This window comes from Canis lupus, chromosome 15, assembly GCF_011100685.1.
Source record: "Canis lupus familiaris isolate Mischka breed German Shepherd chromosome 15, alternate assembly UU_Cfam_GSD_1.0, whole genome shotgun sequence".
Taxonomy (NCBI): Eukaryota; Metazoa; Chordata; class Mammalia; order Carnivora; family Canidae; genus Canis; species Canis lupus.
Window position 1 is genome coordinate 18,990,198 of NC_049236.1, and position 18,976 is coordinate 19,009,173.

Below are 18,976 nucleotides of genomic sequence, written 5' to 3' on the forward strand. Positions count from 1 at the left end.
CACCTGTGGTTTTTACCAGATGCAAAGCTCTAAGATGCATAACACCATTGTCCAAGCTTATGGAGAAGACATACTCCTCTGTGCTGCCCTCCTACTACCCTCTGGGCACAGAGCTCGCTGGGAAATGAACTTGATCCCACTGGAGACATGCAACCGGGGAACTGGGCCACTGAACCATAATATTTACAGCAGCACTAAAAGCGATCAGCTCTTTGCTTCAAAAATAGTAAGAGTCCAACCAAATTTCATAAGATTTGGAACTTTTTTAAATGAAAAGTTACTTTAGAGAAGTACTTGTAAGAAAAAAAAGGAGGGGGAAAGAGCTAAAGTTTAAGGTCTAGTGGAACCTCCATTAGATTGGAAGTATCTGTTCCTTCTTCAGCTCTCATACTATTTAATGAGAGGAGGTCAAAAGAGGAGTGTTGTCAGAGAATGCAGGGTACAGTGGGGTATAGGCTTTATTTTTATATGTTCATAAAAATCACAAGTGACATTTTTCCGGAAAATTACAACAAAAGAGTACAGCAAATATTATACAAGACTGTTTTCCTTCTAGGGAGGGGAGTTAGGAAAGTAATGCATCCCCTTTGGAAGATTTCATCTGGAGAACAAAAGCAGCTCTGTCTGCAGTTAGTTCCAGGTGACTGTGATTATACTGGCTCATTCTTTTGCCCTAAAAAAGGGCTGGTCTTGGAAAGATGATTGGCCCTCCTGGTTAGATTTCTTGGCAGCTGGGCCTAGGAGAGGCCTCAGTACTTTTTCACACCCAGTGCATGTGAGGCCAGCATCTTTAAACTGCTTTCTAAAATAAGTATTAGTTACCTGAGCTGGAAACCAGGGTTGTTTTGGCCCTTAGGTCCTGTAGCCTAGTGTACATGGCCATTGCTTCCTGGCTTTGCGTCTTTATGCATATATTTGCACATGCCCATGGACAGCCAAAAGTTGATCTGTACTTCCTCCAGGGGTCCTGGTTGTCTAGGTCAACATTCCAAATGCTGGTGGGAACTGTACAGCCTAAATGTCTGTGTCTGGCCTGCCTGCCACTGTGGCATGTGTGTATTTAATGCTCTGGCTGTCTTCTCTTACCTTGACTTGCTAACCAAACAATATCTATTAATGCTGGAAGGAGTCATCGTTCCATACAGATTCACAAAAATGAGCTAGGTGTAAACAAAGGAAAAAAGGAACCACAAATCTTCAATCTGCCCATAGTTTCATCTAGGCTTACCTTGAAATATCCCAAAGTGGATGGGAATGTGTCTGTAGACATAAGGCATCGAGTGCAATTAATTTGTTACCTACTTATTAATGAAACACACCCTACTTTTCTACTGGTTTGCTTGGGACATCTATACCTGCTAAATATTTCCTGGCTCAGATGCTCCCTGCTGGAATAGAGGTCAGTTGGATAAATTTATTTGTGTATGCAGGCATTACTCAAGGAGCATTGTCTGCGCCCTCACTTTAATTACATAGAAATGATGAAACTAGTCAGGATCATGGTCTGTTGCCTCAGTGTGAAAAGGGCAACCCCTCCTCCTGGAATGTGGAAATTGAAGTTAGCACCAACACAAATTGAATCAAACTGACTACTAGAGCTGAATTATCTGCTTACAGAAAAGTCTTGCTCTCTCTAGCCACGTGGAGGGAGAAAAAGAATCCACTCCTGGTATCTCAGACACAGCGTTATTCCACTGGGGTATAAGAAATGTCTTCTCTGCAAAACTAATTGTTCTGAAAGCCACTTTGAAATGAGGAAGGATAGGCTGCAATATGCTCTGCTCTTTAGGTAACATGGAGTTGGACTGACTGGAGATAAGCATCTCCTACCTTTTTCCAAATGCTCTCCTTTCTCCACTCTGATTTTCCACCAAGCTCCCCAGTGTTGCTTGTCTGGTCAACGAAAACAGAAGCCAATGCTAAGATTAGTACTTGAAAAATAAAACTGAAAACAAAGGAGAGATAAAAATTGGATCTCAGAATTTGTCTCTTTGTTCTTCCGCCTATACAGCATGTTTTCCCTTTTGTGCCATGGTTCTTTGTATTCTGTGACAACAAAGCAGCTCCTCAAAATATTGTTTAGGTAGACAAATGTCATAAATTAGCCAGGTAATATGCAATTGGTTTCATTTTTAACATCAATGGATTTGGGCCAGAATTAATATGTCATCAGTGTCTCAGAGTTTTTTTTTTTTTTTTTTTTTTTTTTAGTGTCTCAGAGTTTTTAAAAGTGTATACAAGACAACTTGCTGGGTAATGATCAAAGCAAATACGTTTATTACCTGTGGCATTTACTTTCTGTACAGGAATAATAGGAAAGACTTTTAAGCCACAAGTAAATTCTAACTTTTGCTTAATTTATCTTTGAGTTCATAGTTAACTTCCCTTAGAGTTTCAGCTTCTACTTGAGGATTTAACTGGAACCCCATAATTTGTATTATCATTTGTACTTCCTGTCTCAATAGCCTCACCTTGAAACTGGGCAAGTTCCCAAGAATATAATGTCAAAGTCAAGTTGAACTACTTTTCAAAGGCTTTTTTGGTGCCCTTTTCTAATCAAGGGACCTTTATTTACCTTGACTCATGGTTCCAAGGACTTAGAAAAACCTTTGTTGCTAACGCAGCTAATACCCAATAATTCCTTTCCAAATTGTCTAAATGTTAAACAAATGCCATCCATAATTAACTGAAAACTATCAAATGCCAGATTTGTAGCATTTGATACCCATCTTCTTTGCTTTTCTAAAAAAAAGTTGGTTGTTCATCTGGCAAACAGAACAATAAAAGATAACATCTATTTTAAAAATTTATAATGAACCTCAGGTACATGACATAATGACAAGAGTTGTTCCAGTTAATAACTCCTGATGCCAAGGAGTTGGCCAGTTGAAGCTTCAAGAACTTTGAAGGAATGAGAAAATATGTAAGAGATGGGGTGCCTGGGTGCTCATTTGGCTGGCTTCAGCTCAGGTCATGATCCTGGAGTCCTAGACTGAGCCCCACAGGAGCCCCAGGATCAAGCTCCACATCAGGCTCCCTGCTTAGGGAGAGTCTGCTTCTCCCTCTTAACCTGCTTGTTCTCTCTCTCTCTCTCTCTCTCTCTCCCAAATGAATAAATAAATAAAATCCTTAAAATAAAAGATCTCAAAGATTCCAGAGTCTTTTCTCCTAATTTATTAAGTGGACTTAACCTCTTTAAGCTTCAGTTTTTACATCTATAAAATAGGGATAATCTATTTTATGTGATACAAGCAGCACAGCTGGCACATGATAAATACTGAATAGAAAATCACATTTTAAGTACAGAGTTGTGTTCTACACCATCATCTTCAGATACTATTCAGCCTCGGGAGGAGAAAACACCATTGCCTATTCTTCTAAGGACTGATGAAACAGCAGCCAAACAGAAGCACTCTTTAGCCATCTCTGTCTTCTTTGCTGGCTCCATTCTCCCCCTATTCACCAGCCTGCCAGATGCCTCCCACCTGTCACCCAGCTGCCTCTGCCCCACTATCATGACCACTACTACTATTTCTTTTCCTTCCCTCCTTCCTTCCTTCCTTCCTTCCTTCCTTCCTTCCTTCCTTCCTTCCTTCCTTCCTTCCTTCCTTCCTTCCTTTTTATTGCATCTGATTCTTGTTTTCCTTGACTTCTCTGCAGACAGACATAATTACTCAGCATACCCTTTATGTTCTTTTCCTTCTAGTCAGAAAACTGACCAATCATAGCACATTGGCCTTTGGTTCTTCTGCACAATTTCTGTGCCAGTTGTTTGGAATTGCTTTTTTCCCCCTACCACAAAGTATTCAATTTCTTTCTATTCAGAATGCTTGAGAGTGAAAACAGCTCTGATCACTAGTTGCCCAAGGTTTTGCTGTCTAATGCAAAAAGTCGTAATCAAAGCCAGCTATCATTTCTCCTTATTCTGCAAGTCTATCTCAAACAACTACTAAAAACATTGATGACTGCTTTGTTTAATAATGATCGATAATACTCATCGAATGTTGTACGTACACCAGGTATTGTGATGAGTATTTTACTTGTAGTATCTTATTGACTTCTCACCATAATCCCAAGAGATGATGATGATGATGGTAGTGTTGGTGATGGTGATGGTGTTGGTGATGGTAATTCCCCTTCATTAGAGAAAGAACCTCAGGTTCATCTCAGAGCCTATGTTGTCTTAAGTGGCTAGGATACCATCAAAGACCAGTCTTGCTTAGGAGTCTTAGTCCTTAACTCCATATGTTATATATTTCTTATAAGTTTGCTTGTAGGAAGGCTGCTAGCCTGACAGCTACAAATCAGAGAATTCTCAATTAGGATCTGTTAAGAGAAACTCACAAGATTCCATTTAAGAAAATGGATATAAACGAAAACAAAGTCTGCCTTTCCCCTCCTATTGGACTATGTCATCCATCACCATTTGAAAGATAATCACAAAAATCCAACTAAAATTTTATTTTAAAGGACTTACCTATGGGTCATAAATCTCTGGGGGGACTTGATTTACTGCAAAGTGTTCCCGTAATCTGTATGCATACCAAACAGTACATATTTATCCCTTGAATAAAAAAAAAAAAAAACCTAAGTAGAGACTGTTGAGAGGAATAATAATAATGAATTTGAAAGATCTACTGAATTCATAGTTACTTAATCCATTTTAACCAGTTTGCGTTTTCTCTATTAAGGAATGACTCAATAAGGCAATTATTATATGATAATATATTTATTTTATCTTTAAAGTATTTAGACTAAAGTATAGGGATCTGGATATATTTGCATTTGAGGCAAATATTTTGAAAGGCCAAGTTGTGCCAGTGGCCTGAAATGATGTCAGGATCTTTACATTTTGAGTTCAACTCTGCTTTGTGGGGATAGCACAGCTTAGCAGTGAAGAATACTGGTGCAAGAATCATAGGTCTGATACTGATCGACTGTGTCATTTTTGGCAATTTACTTAACTTCTCTGTTCCTCAGATCCCTCTTCTATAAAACAGATAAAGTAATAACATCTCCCTATTGTAAGGATTTTTTTAAGAGTATTATATGTGATGGTTTAGAACAGCACCAGGCATGGAATAAATTTTCAGTCAATATTTGCTTTCTGTTTGGTGCTCTTGGTAGAAGCAAACCCAGTCATTTTAAGGCCTCATGGACTGAACAGGAGGGTTAACCCACTTTGGTTACAAGCGGGGTCTTAGATTTAACTTAGCCTCACTCCACATCCCTCAATGCTCTTGGTTCCTCTTATGGACTTCACTTTTTCTCTTTTCTTCACTGCCTCTAATGTACTATATAATTTATTTAGTTATTGTGTCTATTGCTTACTATCTTCCTCCAACAGACTGTAAGCTCTACAAGGACAGAAATACTTGCTTTGTCTATTTGTATATCTCAAACGCAGAGAACAGTGCATTGCACAAAGTAATTGCTCAATAAATATTAAAGAATGAATAAATCTTAGTAAGTTTGTCAAATGTCTCTCCACAAATTCTGCCCATCTTCCACTTTTCTTTAGCCTCATTCCCCTTTCAAACTCTATTCCCATAACAATAACAATAATATAACAGCCAATATTTATTGAAACTTCCTGATTTCCAGGTACTATGTCCAGAATGGAAAATGCATTATCTCATTTAATCCTATGAGGTAAATACTATTATTCTCCTTACTTTACAGAAGTTTAAAAAGTTTAAGGCACTTGTCCAAGGTCACATAGCTAGTTTAAATGGGGAACCAGGTTAGAACTCAGGTCAGTCTTCTGTGGCATCTGATCTCTTAACCATCACACCATGGTCTGTGTATGTGACTGTGGGCCTAGTACAGTGCCCTTTTCCATGAATGATGGTACCCAAAGCCAAAGAATAGGGCTGGCTCCATAGCAGATACTTTTTCTATACACACCAAGAGCAAAAATCTCAGTGAAGCTGGGACCAACTATGTTTATTGGCATGCTAAAAAAACATTCTATGGTAATAATTCCTATCTTCCAGCTAATTTCATTCACTTCATCATTGTGAATAACATGTCCCAGTGCATGCTAATCTACCAACCTAACCCCAGAGTAATGGTAAATTAAATCTTGCCATACATGAGGCCTTGAATTTTTAACAGCATTTACCACTCAATATTAATTAACTTGAATGATCCACAAAGATTTGACTTTGCAAGGAGTTTGACTGTCTATGGCTTCAAGGTTCTATAAGATTATGTCTCTGAGCTACTGGGATAATTAATTCCAAGCAGTGAAGGAGAAGCCCTTGGGATTTGCAAATGAGACTTGGGATTGAAGCATCTCATGGTTTCTCTAGCAACAGTGGCTTCAATGACAACCAGTCAGGGCATGGAGTTACCAAACTCTGTCACCCTTGTCTAGCCTTCGGCATTTCCAGTTCACACAAAGCAGAATCGTTCAGTGCATCTGAGAATATGCTCATTTTCCAGGCCTGTATAGGATTCAACAACACAAGGTGGCATATGTTAGAGTGGTATCCTTCTAGAGCTCGCAGGCAATGAGACTTGACAAAGAATATACCAGAGAGAAAATGACGGGATTGAAGTTATAAGGTAAGTATTGAGACAATTCATGATCAAAACTGTCTCATGGAGACCCAGACACAGCAGGGCCCTTTATCTATTTTTTTATGACCTGATAGTAGTGCCTATTAGAGAAGGAATACAATCAGTACCATTGCTACTCAGCAGGCAGGGGAAGCTGGATGGGACCTGAACCCCACAAGAGTTCTCTCTGCCATTCTCTTCCCCTCTTTTAGTCCAACTGATCATAAATACCCATTCAATGGAAACATGGCTCTTAAGGAATTAGTTCTTCTATTCATGCCTTATCTATCCTATTAGAAAATCAAACTCATTTCAAAGGTCACTCTCTTGATTATTAGATAAAAACAAATGAATTTGTGTTTCCATGAATGAAAGCTGGAATTAGAACAAACTGCTTTTGCTTAGTGGGAGTTAACCAAACCTGCTGTTTAACAAATACACAGTTGCTTAAATGATCTACATCAGAAGAATAACTTAACTTATTTTCCTGAGAAGCAAGATGGTTAAATAAAGAAAAAAAATGCATCAGGCTGATATACTTCAGTACTTATTTGAACTAGAGCTATGTGAAATGGCAAGGAAGAGGAACTGCTTTTAGTCATCTTAGGGGAAGCCAATATTTTTCCTTCTGTGGATCTAAAGATGCATGTGCCTCCTTTCTTGATAAAAATTTTCAGCAAAGTAGGAATAAATGGAACAAACCTCAACATCATACAAGCCATGTATGAAAGGCCCACAGCTAACATGATCCTCAATGGGGAAAAACTGAGAGCCTTCCTCCTAAGGTCAAGAACAAGACAAGGATGTTCACTCTCATCATTACTATTTAAAATAGTACTGGAAGTCTTAGCCTCAGCAATTAGACAACAAAAAAGAATTAAAATGCATCCAAATCAGCAAGGGAGAAGTCAAACTTTCACTATCTGCAGATGACATGATACTCTATGTAGAAAACCTGAAAGATTACACCAAAAAATTGCTAGAACTGATACAGAAATTCAGCAAAGTTGCAGGATATAAGATCAATGTTCAGAAATCTGTTGTATTTCTATATATCAATAATGAAACAGCAGAAAAAGAAATCAAGGAATTGGTCCCATTTGCAATTGCACCAAAACCAATAAGATACCTAGGAATAAACCCAACTAGTGAGGTAAAAGATCAATACTCTGAAAATTATATGATATAGATGAAATAGATTGAAGAGGACACAAAGCATTGGAAAAGTATTCCATGCTCATGGATTGGAAGAACAAACATTGTTAAAATGTCTATACTACCCAAAACAATCTACACATATAATGCGATCCTATCAAAATACCACCAGCATTTTTCACAGAGCGAGAACAAACAATCCTAAAATTTGTATGGAACCACAAAAGATCCCAAATAGCCAAAGCAACCTTGAAAAAGAAAAACAAAACTGGTCTCCCTCTGCCTATGTCTCTGCCTCTCTCTCTGTGTGTGTCTCTCATGAATAAATAAATAAAATCTTAAAAAAAAAAAAAAACACACAGGGACGCCTGGGTGGCTCAGCAGTTGAACGTCTGTCTGCCTTTGGCCCAGGGTGTGATCCTGGGGTCCCGAGATCAAGTCCCACATTGGGCCCCCTGCATGGAGCCTGCTTCTCCCTCTGCCTGTGTCTCTCATGAATAAATAAATAAAATCTTAAAAAAAAAAGAAAGAAAAGCAAAACTGGAGGCATTATGGATTTCAAGCTGTATTACAAAGCTGTAGTCATCAAGTCAGTGTGGTCCTGGCACAAAAACAGACACATAGATCAATGGACTGAAGAGAGAGCCTAGAAATAAGCCCACAACTATATGGTCAACTAATCTTTAATAAAGCAGTAAAGAATATCCAATGGAAAAAGGGCAGTCTCTTCAATAAATGGTGTTGGGAAAACTGGACAGCAACATGCAGAAGAATGAAACTGGACCGCTTTCTTACACCACACACAAAATAAATTCAAAATGGATAAAAAGCCTAAACCTGTGATAGGAAACCATCAAAATCCTAGAGGAGAACACAGGCAGAAACCTCTTTGACTTTGGTCATTGCAACTTCTTGCTAGATGTGTCTCCAGAGGCAAGGGAAATAAAAATGAACTATTGGGACTTCATCAAGATAAGAAGCATCTGCAGCGAAGCAAACAATCTCCAAAGCTAAAAAAGCAGCCCACAGAATGGGAGAAGACAATTACGAACAACATATCTATTAAGGGGTTGGTATCCAAAATCCATAAAGAACTTATCAAACTTAACACCCAAAAAACAAATAACCCAGTTAAGAAATGAGCAGAAGACAAATAGACACTTTTCCAAAGAAGATATACAGATGCTAACAGACACATGAAAAGATGCTCAACACCAGTCATCCAGGGAAATACAAATCAAAGCCACAATGAGATGCCACCTCACACCTGCTCAGAACGAATAAAATTAACAAAACAAGAAACAACAGGTGTACAGGTGTTGGCAAGGATGGGGGGGGCGCGGAGGAGGAGAAGCCTCTTGCCTGTTGGTGGGAATGCAAATTGGTGCAGCCACTCGACAAACAGCGAGAAAAGCGTGGCATTTTCTCAAAAAGTTAAAAATAAAACTACCTTATGACCCAGCAATTGCACTACTAGGCATTTATCCAAAGGATACAAAAATATAGATTTGAAAGGGTACATGCACCCCAATGTTTATAGCAACATTATCAACAATGGCCAAACTATGGAGAGAGTCCAAATGTCCATCGATTGATGAATGGATAAAGAAGACGTGGGGTGTGTATATATATGTATATACACAATGGAAAATTAGTCATAAGTAAAAGAAAGAAATCTTGCCATTTGCAACAATGTGGATGGAGCTAGAGTATATTATGCTAAGTAAAATAAGTCCTTCAGAGAAAGACAAATAGCATATGATCTCAGTCGTATCTGGAATTTAAGAAAGAAAACAAATGAACATATGAGAAGGAGGAAGAAAGGAGAGAGGGAAACAAACCATAAGAGACACTTAACAATAGAGAACAAACTGAGGGTTGCTGGTGGGAGGTGGGCAGGGGACAGGCTAGATGCGTGATGGGTACTAAAAAGGGTGCTGATTGTGATGAGCACTGGGTGTTGTATGTAAGTGATGAATCACTGAATTCTACTCCAGAAACCAATATTGCACTGTGCGTTAACTAGCCAAAATTTAATTACAAAAAATAAAGATGCACGTACCTTACTGAGATGGAAAATCTCTGACTTATGGAGCATATATTCTAATGGGATAATTGATAGATGGCTGCATAAATTCTAAACGTAAGAGAGCTCCTAAGTCCCTGCTCAATTGCTTCAGAGGCCACAAGGGTGCATTTATCAGAATAGCCCCATAAGAATTAGGATCTTCAGATTAAGGCTTATTCCTAGCATTGCTATTGAGCTGCTCTTTGCAGGGATGAATGCTGGATCCCATAGATGGGAGTTCAAAGTTAAAGCTAAGAGAAGGTGTCAGAAAAGGACATTTGCTCTTTCTCTGTAAGTACCAACAGATGTATCTAAAAGGACCATGTGTGCTCGGTGCTGAAATGGGATTGTACAGCAGAAGATCGGTCCTGATCATCTACGCAGGAGAAAACGCTTGGGCTTTGCTTACTATAAACAAGCAAAAGGAAATGGAATTGTCCATGACTGGATACTATGGCACCTGTCACTCTCATTTCTAAAGGAAATTAAGCCTGCCTAGGAAAACATCTTTGAAGTGATTTCTTTTCATTAAAGTGTATGGTAAACCAATAAAACAGTGGGACAAGACCTTTAGGTACTAATATTCATCATCATTTATGTATATTTTAATGACAAAAGTAGGGAAAGAATATATTTCCCCCCAAATCTGTGTTCTATCTTACCCACTGATCAAACTCACAAGCTTATGACGTGCAAACCATAACACCAATTTATAGATTTATGCTGGCCATCATCTCCTGGTTGGAGTTTATGCCTCCCGATGGGCATGAACACTCAAACCTCCAAATTATCCTCCAAAAGGCTTAAATTAAAACTAAGGACACTACACAGTTTCAAGACATGGGAGACCCACCAGGCTAAGAAATCAGGGTATCGTATTTCTCTAGGGAAAGAGTCCAGCACAGAAGCTAAGTGATTAGAATCTGGGTGAGACTAGGGTTGGATTCCAGCTTACTAACATACACTAGAGACTTTGGGCAAGCTCACTAATGCTTATTTTCCTCTTCTGAATATGAGAATAAAGGGGGGGAGAAAAGGCAATCCATTTAAAGCACTACGCACAACAATTGACACACAGGAAACATTCAATAAATCTTCAGCATTTTTAAATTTAAATTCCTATCCAAAAAAACTGATAGTGGTTTTCTAGGATAAAAGTCTACCTTAATAGGGTTGTTGTGAGAATTAGTTAATATGCTCCAACAACATAAACTATTATTATTTCTAGCTAAGGAAATAGATTTTATAGAATTAAAACAGCCTTCTCCTGAATGGTAGTACTTCCCCCTCTCAAGAGTACTTTCATAAAATACCACCAAACACCCTAGATCATGACAAGTGAATGATAATCCAGCTGAATAGGGGCTGCAGTCTCCTTCTCCATCGGGCAACTTCCAGGCCTGCCTTGTGTGATTGGCCGCATCCTCCGGGCTTGGGGGTTTCCTAAATCTCTCTCAGAAAGGTTAATTTGAAAGGTATGTTACATTTATGGTTATGTGACTATTTCTACTAGTTTAGCCTCAGAACAACAGGTGAGTTTTTCCCAACCATGGTACTAAATTCACTGATTTTCAAGAGACAAAGAAAAGCTTATGCATCCAGATCACTTGAGCAGCTCGTTAAAAATGCAGACTCCTGAAATCTTGATTATGATGATTATCTTGAGGCAGAGTGGGGTGGAGAGGCCAGGAGGGTACATCAGCAGACATTCTGGGGTACTGGAACGTCTCACAGCTTTATCCAGGTGGTATACACCAATGTGTAGATACGTAAAGATTCAGGGAACCGGAGGACTTCCAGTTTTGAGTTTCTCATGTAAGGAGCTCCCATATCATCAAAGAAGATAGATGGCAAAAAGAATATGAAACGATGCTCCAAATTATTTATCGTCAGGGGAATGCAAATTAAAACACGGAGGAGATACCTGTAGCCAACTTTTAGAACCGCCAAAATCCAGAAACCTGACACCACGAAATTCTGGAACAACAGGAACTCTCATTCACTGCTGATGGGCACACAGGATGCTGGTGCCCCCTTTGGAAGACAGTTTGGTGGTTTCGTATAAAACTAAAGCTACCCTTACCAGTGGATTCAGCAATCACGCCTGCTAGGATTTACCCAAAGGAGTTGAAAACTTACATCCATGCACAAGTCTGCATGTGGATGTTTATGGCAGCTTTATTCATAATTACAGAAGCAAATCTGGAAGCAACCAGACATCCTTCCATAGGTGACTGGATAAGTAAGCGGTGCTACACTCAGACAACAGACCACTATTCAGTGCTAAAAAGAAAGGAGCTATCAGGCCATGAAGGGACCGGAAGGGACCGGAAGGAACCTTAAATGCATACTACTAAGTGAGAGAAGCCAATCTGAGAAGGCTGCACAAGTGCATGATTTCAACTATATGATTTTCTGGAGAAAGTAAAACTACAGAGCATCAAAAGTTCGGTGGTTGCCAGTGGGAGGACAGGCGGAGCGGGGAGAGAGGAACGGCTAGGCATAGCACAGAGGATTTTTAAGGCAGTGAAAATACTCTGCATTTTATAATGATGGGTACATGTCTCTACACATTTGTCCAAGTCATAGAATGTCCAATGCCAAGAGTGAACGCTGAGATAAACTATGGATTTGGGGTGATTACACTGTGTCGATGTGGGTGCGTACTTAGTAAACTTTGTGCTATTCTACTGAGCGATATTGATAAGGGGGAGGCTATGCATGTGTAAGGGCAGGAAATATAGGGGAAATCTCTGTACTTCCTTCTCAATTTTGCTATGAGCTTAAAACTGTTCTAAAAACATAAAAGTCTTAAAAAATTGACTGAACTATGAAGATAAGGTGGCGCACTTTACTGTGGGTACGTGACAACTCAATAAAAAGATTTAAACAAACAAACAAAAAAAGATTTAAACATCAATGAAAATATCTGACTCCTCCTCAGATCTTTGGAATCAGAATTGGAGAAGGGCACTTCTCAATGAGTCTTCATTTTTAATAAGCATTCTCAAGGGATTCCAATGTACACTGCAGTTGGAGAGCCATTAATGTAAAAAAAGGGGGGAAAAAAGCATGCTTTCAATACTGAAGACCAAGAAAAATAATCTGAAATAAAAACCATCCCAAGAAATGTGAGATAAATGCCATGTAAATACCAGTATTCGTATCCTCTGAAACCTTGGAGATTTGAGTCAAGAAACCAACATCTGTTTCTTGTGTTATCCGATAGGTCTCTACATGCGGCTCTAACATAAAAATTGAAATGGGCCGTTGGGAGGTGAGGACCCGGAGGGGGTGCAGCAGACCCTCGGAGCCTCAGGCAGAAGCTCTTCTCTCCAATCTGATAATGTCAAAAGCTGGTCAAGTTACTGGGGTTTGAATGACACTGCAGTGCCTTTGGGAAGAGCACTTGTCAAGAACATACCTCCTCCAGAAAAGCCAGGGTCTGTTCCAAAAAAGAAGAGAAAGGATCTGCCTAATGGAGCTTTTGGAAAGCTGAGATAAAAGGTTTTCTTCCGTGTAACTGCCTGCAGAATGTCAGGATTCCAAATGAAAAGCTCTGCTGGCTCACAAACAGATGGTCTAATGTTGGAGGGACTGAATTGGGGGAATTTAGAGACTGTCCAAGATTGCTGCAAAGACCTGTTTACAAAGGGCTCCTTTTGCCTTGGTGTCACTTTATGCCTCAGCATTTTCTTGCAATTCTCCCTGTGGTGTTATTGGGGCCATACAGGAGAAGGCAAGCGTACCCTAAGGGGCACCTGGGGCAGCCCGCGGGAGGAGGTGCAGCACCTAGTGCAGCAGCACCAACCATAGGACTCCTGTTGTTGCCCACCTCTTGCGCTTGCCTTTTACAATCCTAGAGCAGGGGAGCACTCTCTTTTCAAAGAGGGCCCCAGCTGAACAAACGTTTACAGGGCTGCCAACGGAATGAGACAATGCAGATCTAGGATCTCCCTCTGGACAGTGTGGCTAAGGTTACAGTGAAAACCGATCCAGAGCACAACTTTCATTACCAATCCTCTCCGTCTGCATCCCCGTCCCCCACGGACAAGGATCATTTCCTCTGTTGGTGCCCCACCCCCAACAACACACCTGTCACTGCAAACCTATAATAACACAGTGTCTATTTCCCTGGGGAGATAGCAAAATGACTCAAGGTATTTATCTGTTGGCACAACTGTGCTTCCCTCTGAGACTGTTGTATGTACAGTGAGATTTCTCCTCACATGAATCACAGCATTTTCCAGCTGGAAAAAGACCTTGAGGATAATCTAGGGGAACTTTCTCATTAGTTAGATACAGAAACACAGGCCCAGAAAGGAGCTTACCCCAAGTAACAGAGCCAGTTAGGGATAAACTGAGCTTCACTTAATGTCCTCTGGCTAAATTAGGAGTGTCTTGATCACTGAGATTTTGTCAACAACTCAGTCCTTTTTTTTTTTTCTTCCAAAAAATAGACTTTATTGCTTAGAGCAGTTTGGGATTCACAGAATCATCGAGTGCAAGGTACAGAGATTTCCCGTATGCCATATGCTTCCCTGATCTCACATGTGCTTCCCAGTCCTTTTAGGATTCTCAGTGACCTTGGGCCAGTTCATGGAGGTTAAACCAACTTCCTAGCCTTTCCCCACCTCTATTTGTATATTTTTAAAGATTTTATTTATTTATTTGAGACACACACACACACACACACACACACACACACACACACACACAGCATGAGCAGGGCAGAAGGGGCTGAAGGAGAGGGAGCAGCAGGCTGAGCAGAGTCTGATGCAGCGCTCTATCCCAGAGTCCTGGGATCATGACCTGAGCTGAAGACAGATGCTTACCTGGCTGAGCCACTCAGGCACCCCATCTATTTGTATATTTTTATAGGATGACACAGGACATGATGCCCTACCAGGGTCACATTAGGAAGAAATCCAGAAATGTTCCCATTTTCCTGCAACCAAAACACACTTCTTTCCTTCTTCCCTGAAATGAATCCTATTCCCCACCTCTTGCCTCCCCTTGGCAAATACTATGTTTCCTTCCTAACTTCTGGAATTTCTCCACCTGGACTTTCCTGGAATCCACCACATGCAGTCTCTTTCAAAACAGTTTATATCTTTTTTCTGAGTGTTTATTATCAGTTTTCTCACACAAAAGCATGGGTCACTTTGGCATTCTTGTGAGTCTACGGTTGCATTTCAATAGTCTCCTACAAACTGAATGACAAAAATGTCCACAATATTCAATAATTTGAACATTTTCATCATGCCCCATTGTCCTGAGCAATGAAAGCACATGTTCAGGATGAGTCATCCCATTTCCTGCCAACAATAATTGGCAGGCATACTGTGGCTTCCTTTAGTTTGTCGTTTCTTAGTATCAGCCATTTAATTTTTAAATCTTGAAACAGTAGGCGATTTTAATCAAATCTGCAATTATGAGCAAATGCCTTAATTAATCTGATGATGGAGGTACATATAAAAAATATATATGCAATTCAGGCATTTAGCATTGCTAAGTGATATGTGGTTTAGCCTATTTGTTTCTCAATAAGCATCAGCATGGTCCACAGTGCTTCCAGATTATCTAGACTTAAGACGGAGATCTTAAATACTTTCCTGATGTCATATCCTCCCAAAATTTCAGCAACGCTAGATAGTTCCTACAGTATTGTGCTTTAATTTTAATGGACGAAAAAGTCAAACCATCAAGTCCATGGTCATGAGGTATCCTTGAGAGAACTATGAGTACAATGCGTGTCAAGGCCACCTAACCAGTGAGCCAAAATCTAGCAACAGATCTTGAAATCTTTCATGATAGATTCCTAAACTGTCACCATTACACCACCTACTTAACTGGCCTAATCATTAATTTCCATGCCAGTTTTCCTCAGGTTTCCCAGATATCAGGCTGACTCCCCCAGCCTCGCAGGAAATTCCGGTCACTATCACCCAGTGTCTGCTCCTCCTCACTTTTTACTCTCCATTCCCAAAGAGATAGCAAAAAAATGAATATGAGTCACAAAAAGGCTAGAAATCCTTGATCTTGGCCTTCTAATTTTTAATTATTGGAAAGAGAGGCAGAATGATATAGTAGAAAGAATAATGGATTTGATGTCAGAAAACGCAAGGTTCAGTCTGATGTCACTTGACTGTCCTGTGACTTTCACTGAAACAGGTTAACCTCATAGAGCTTCCATTTCCTAATCACTTACGTGGGGATGGTACACTGGTTTACTGTGAGGCGCAAAATCCATGGCATGTACTTCATAAACTATACGGTGCCATGTGGATGTAGGTAGTATGGTGCTGATATCTCCAACCCTGAGGGCAAAGGAACTATTAGGACCTTAGTGACACCCACACAAAACGCTCATAATCATGTCTTAGGCCAATGATCTCAATTTTTTCCTGGAAAGGAGAATGGAAAATGGGCTGGGCTAAATGAAAGAAATTTATCCTAAAAATTATTTCTACTTTTTAATGGATGTTTCATTTTAGGACAGAGTTCAAATTTTGATGAAATTGATGCTTTGGAAAGACGTGACACATTTACCATGTAGGTTTTTCATACCCTCTGGAACTGCATCCTATGGCATCCCTGTGGCAGAGTTTGCAGACCTCTCCCTTCCTCATCTGTGTTTCTGTGGAAGTTATCAGAGCTATCCTATAATCATCTGTTTACTACTCTGCCTCTTGCAGACAGGCACTTCGGTTAATTTCTTATTTTATCCCCAGGGTGCTTGGCATATTGTAAACCTCCTTCTACATATTTGCTGAAGGCATCAATCAACTTCCTGTCTTCAAACATACATTTTTTGGGGGGGATGGTTGAAATTAATGTTCCAATTACTATTGACCTCCACTGGTAAATATGAAAAAGGCAAAATGAGCACTTTTGAAGTTAAATAGCTAGACCCAAATCCTAAGTCCATGCTGGCTTTCAGCTCTTCCATCCAGTGCCCCAGACATCCTTCCCTGATGCACGACACTCTCTCAGCTTCGATGTTTATTTCCTCACTGCTGACCTGTGATGAACGTATATGAACTGTATCACTGTTGACCTATATGAGCGCTATTGATGTTTGCTTCTACCCATGTATTTTCTATAAGCCTCAATTATAAATATAAGAAACCTTGCTCTGGTCTTTGTTCCACATTCCACAATGTCCGTTTCACACACACAGATTTCCCTTTGAAATCAATGAGCATTCTGAGCCAGAAGATATCCTGGGGATGGGGGAGGAAGGCAGGGAGAGGAAAGAAAGAATTGGAGTCACCATCTGTTGACAATACTCTTGTGCAGGGCCAGTTTTGAAGGTTAATGACATGTCACGCATCCTCTAGCGTCTGGTAACAAAAATAGGCTGCTCTCCCAGAATTCGATAGAACAGTTGTTGCGCTGTGGAAGATGTAACTTGTCAGCCAGCACTCCAGCAGGGTCCAGGAAGGCAGTTCTTGCCAAAAGCTGGATGAAATTTAACAGTGGTCCAGGAAAAACAACTTTCACCAAAATTCAAATGTGGAAGTGATCATTTTTCCTTGAGGCCTGTAAAGGGGGCCTCTAAAGCATTGACCTTCCAAAATGACTCCGCATACTGGCTCATTTTTTTTAAAGAGCCCTTGAATTTCATCAGTAGCTCTTCAATATATATCTACTCCTTTCTCTACCCATTTTCAGAAAAATAAGGATTGTAAGCCTGTAATAAAAACAAGTCCAAAGGTTTACCAAAGGTCCTCCCATGGTTTCTTTGGATGGTTAAATTATTGGCATTGCAGCTGATCCAAGGCAAATCTGGGTCTCAGCTTCACTGACAGCCTACTGTTTAATGACTCACTTTGCTGTCTCATCAAGAATTCACCCAGTTGAAAGGCTGCACCTTCTCAAATGTAATTGCATGCTCTCCCCACATCTCATCTGGACTCTCTTTAATTTTCAAAGTCCTGCTGAGTAACCTTGGAAAATTCAAGCCCTTTCCCACCTGGCGCTCAGGGATATTTTAAGACGAAGCAGATCTGCCTATCTATCTGTTAACCTAAAAGCAAACCGTCTAGTCCCAGCATGGAGTGGAGTGGGTTGAATGGGGACTTGTATAAAGGGACACAAGAGGGGAACTGGAAGGCACTCAAGCTCATCCGGATCATGTTTTTATAGTGTGACATCATTCCTTTGTTTGAAGTGAAGTTTCTGGACTTTAGCTCTGCTTAACCTCAAATAGAAGCACAGAATACAAATAAAACACTAAACAATTCATTGATTACTTTCCAGTTTGGAGTGTCCAAGCTTCTCTTATTCAAGAGCAGACATACCAGTAAAAGTTCAGTGGTCTGAGGTGCTAAAATGATCACTTGCATGAAAGTCGCGGTTTTCCGGCTCTGTGTGTGTGATATGCCAAAATCGTTTATCTTCTCTAGGTCTCAAATTCCTCAGCCCTAAAATTAAACTCAGTTTAACAAATATGTTTTTAGCCACTGAAAACGGGAGAGAATTTGTATAGATAAGCACCGTCCAATAGAACTTTCTGCAAAGAATGAAATGTTTTATATTTGTGCTACTCAATATGGCAGCCATTAACCATATTGAGCACTATTGATACCATGATTGAAGAACTGCATTTTTAATTTTATTTAATTTTCATCAAATGTGTGGCTACTGGATATCATATTAGTTGGTTCAGGTTTAATGGTTTCTAATATTCCTTATGAAAAGTTCTATTTTGATGATTTCCAATCCTAGCTAATGACCGAGAGTGAATCTTTCTTCTTGTTTTCCTACCATGAAATTTACTTCACAAATTATTTAGCATAAATTAATGACTTTAATCTTTATCAGTGCAATAATTAATCACTTCAATAAAAATGAGATCTCTAAAAGGGCAAGATAAAATATGTGTGAAATAATTTTATGAACTCTAAAGTGTTTTAGAAATATAAAGCATTGCTAATAAAATCTCATCATATCTAGTTGCACTTCTTTGTCAAGTGTCAGCTGGCATATAAAGATGAAAAACTCTTCTATTTCATATCCTAGACCAAGAGATCCAGACTTGATGGGACCCTGTAGTAGGCCAGAAAACACATTTTTTGAACACATTCTTACACTGATGTTTAAATAAACAAAATTTATATTCCTTTTTTTTTTAAAGATTTTATTTATTTTTTTGAGGGAGAGAGAGAGAGAGAGAGAGAGAGA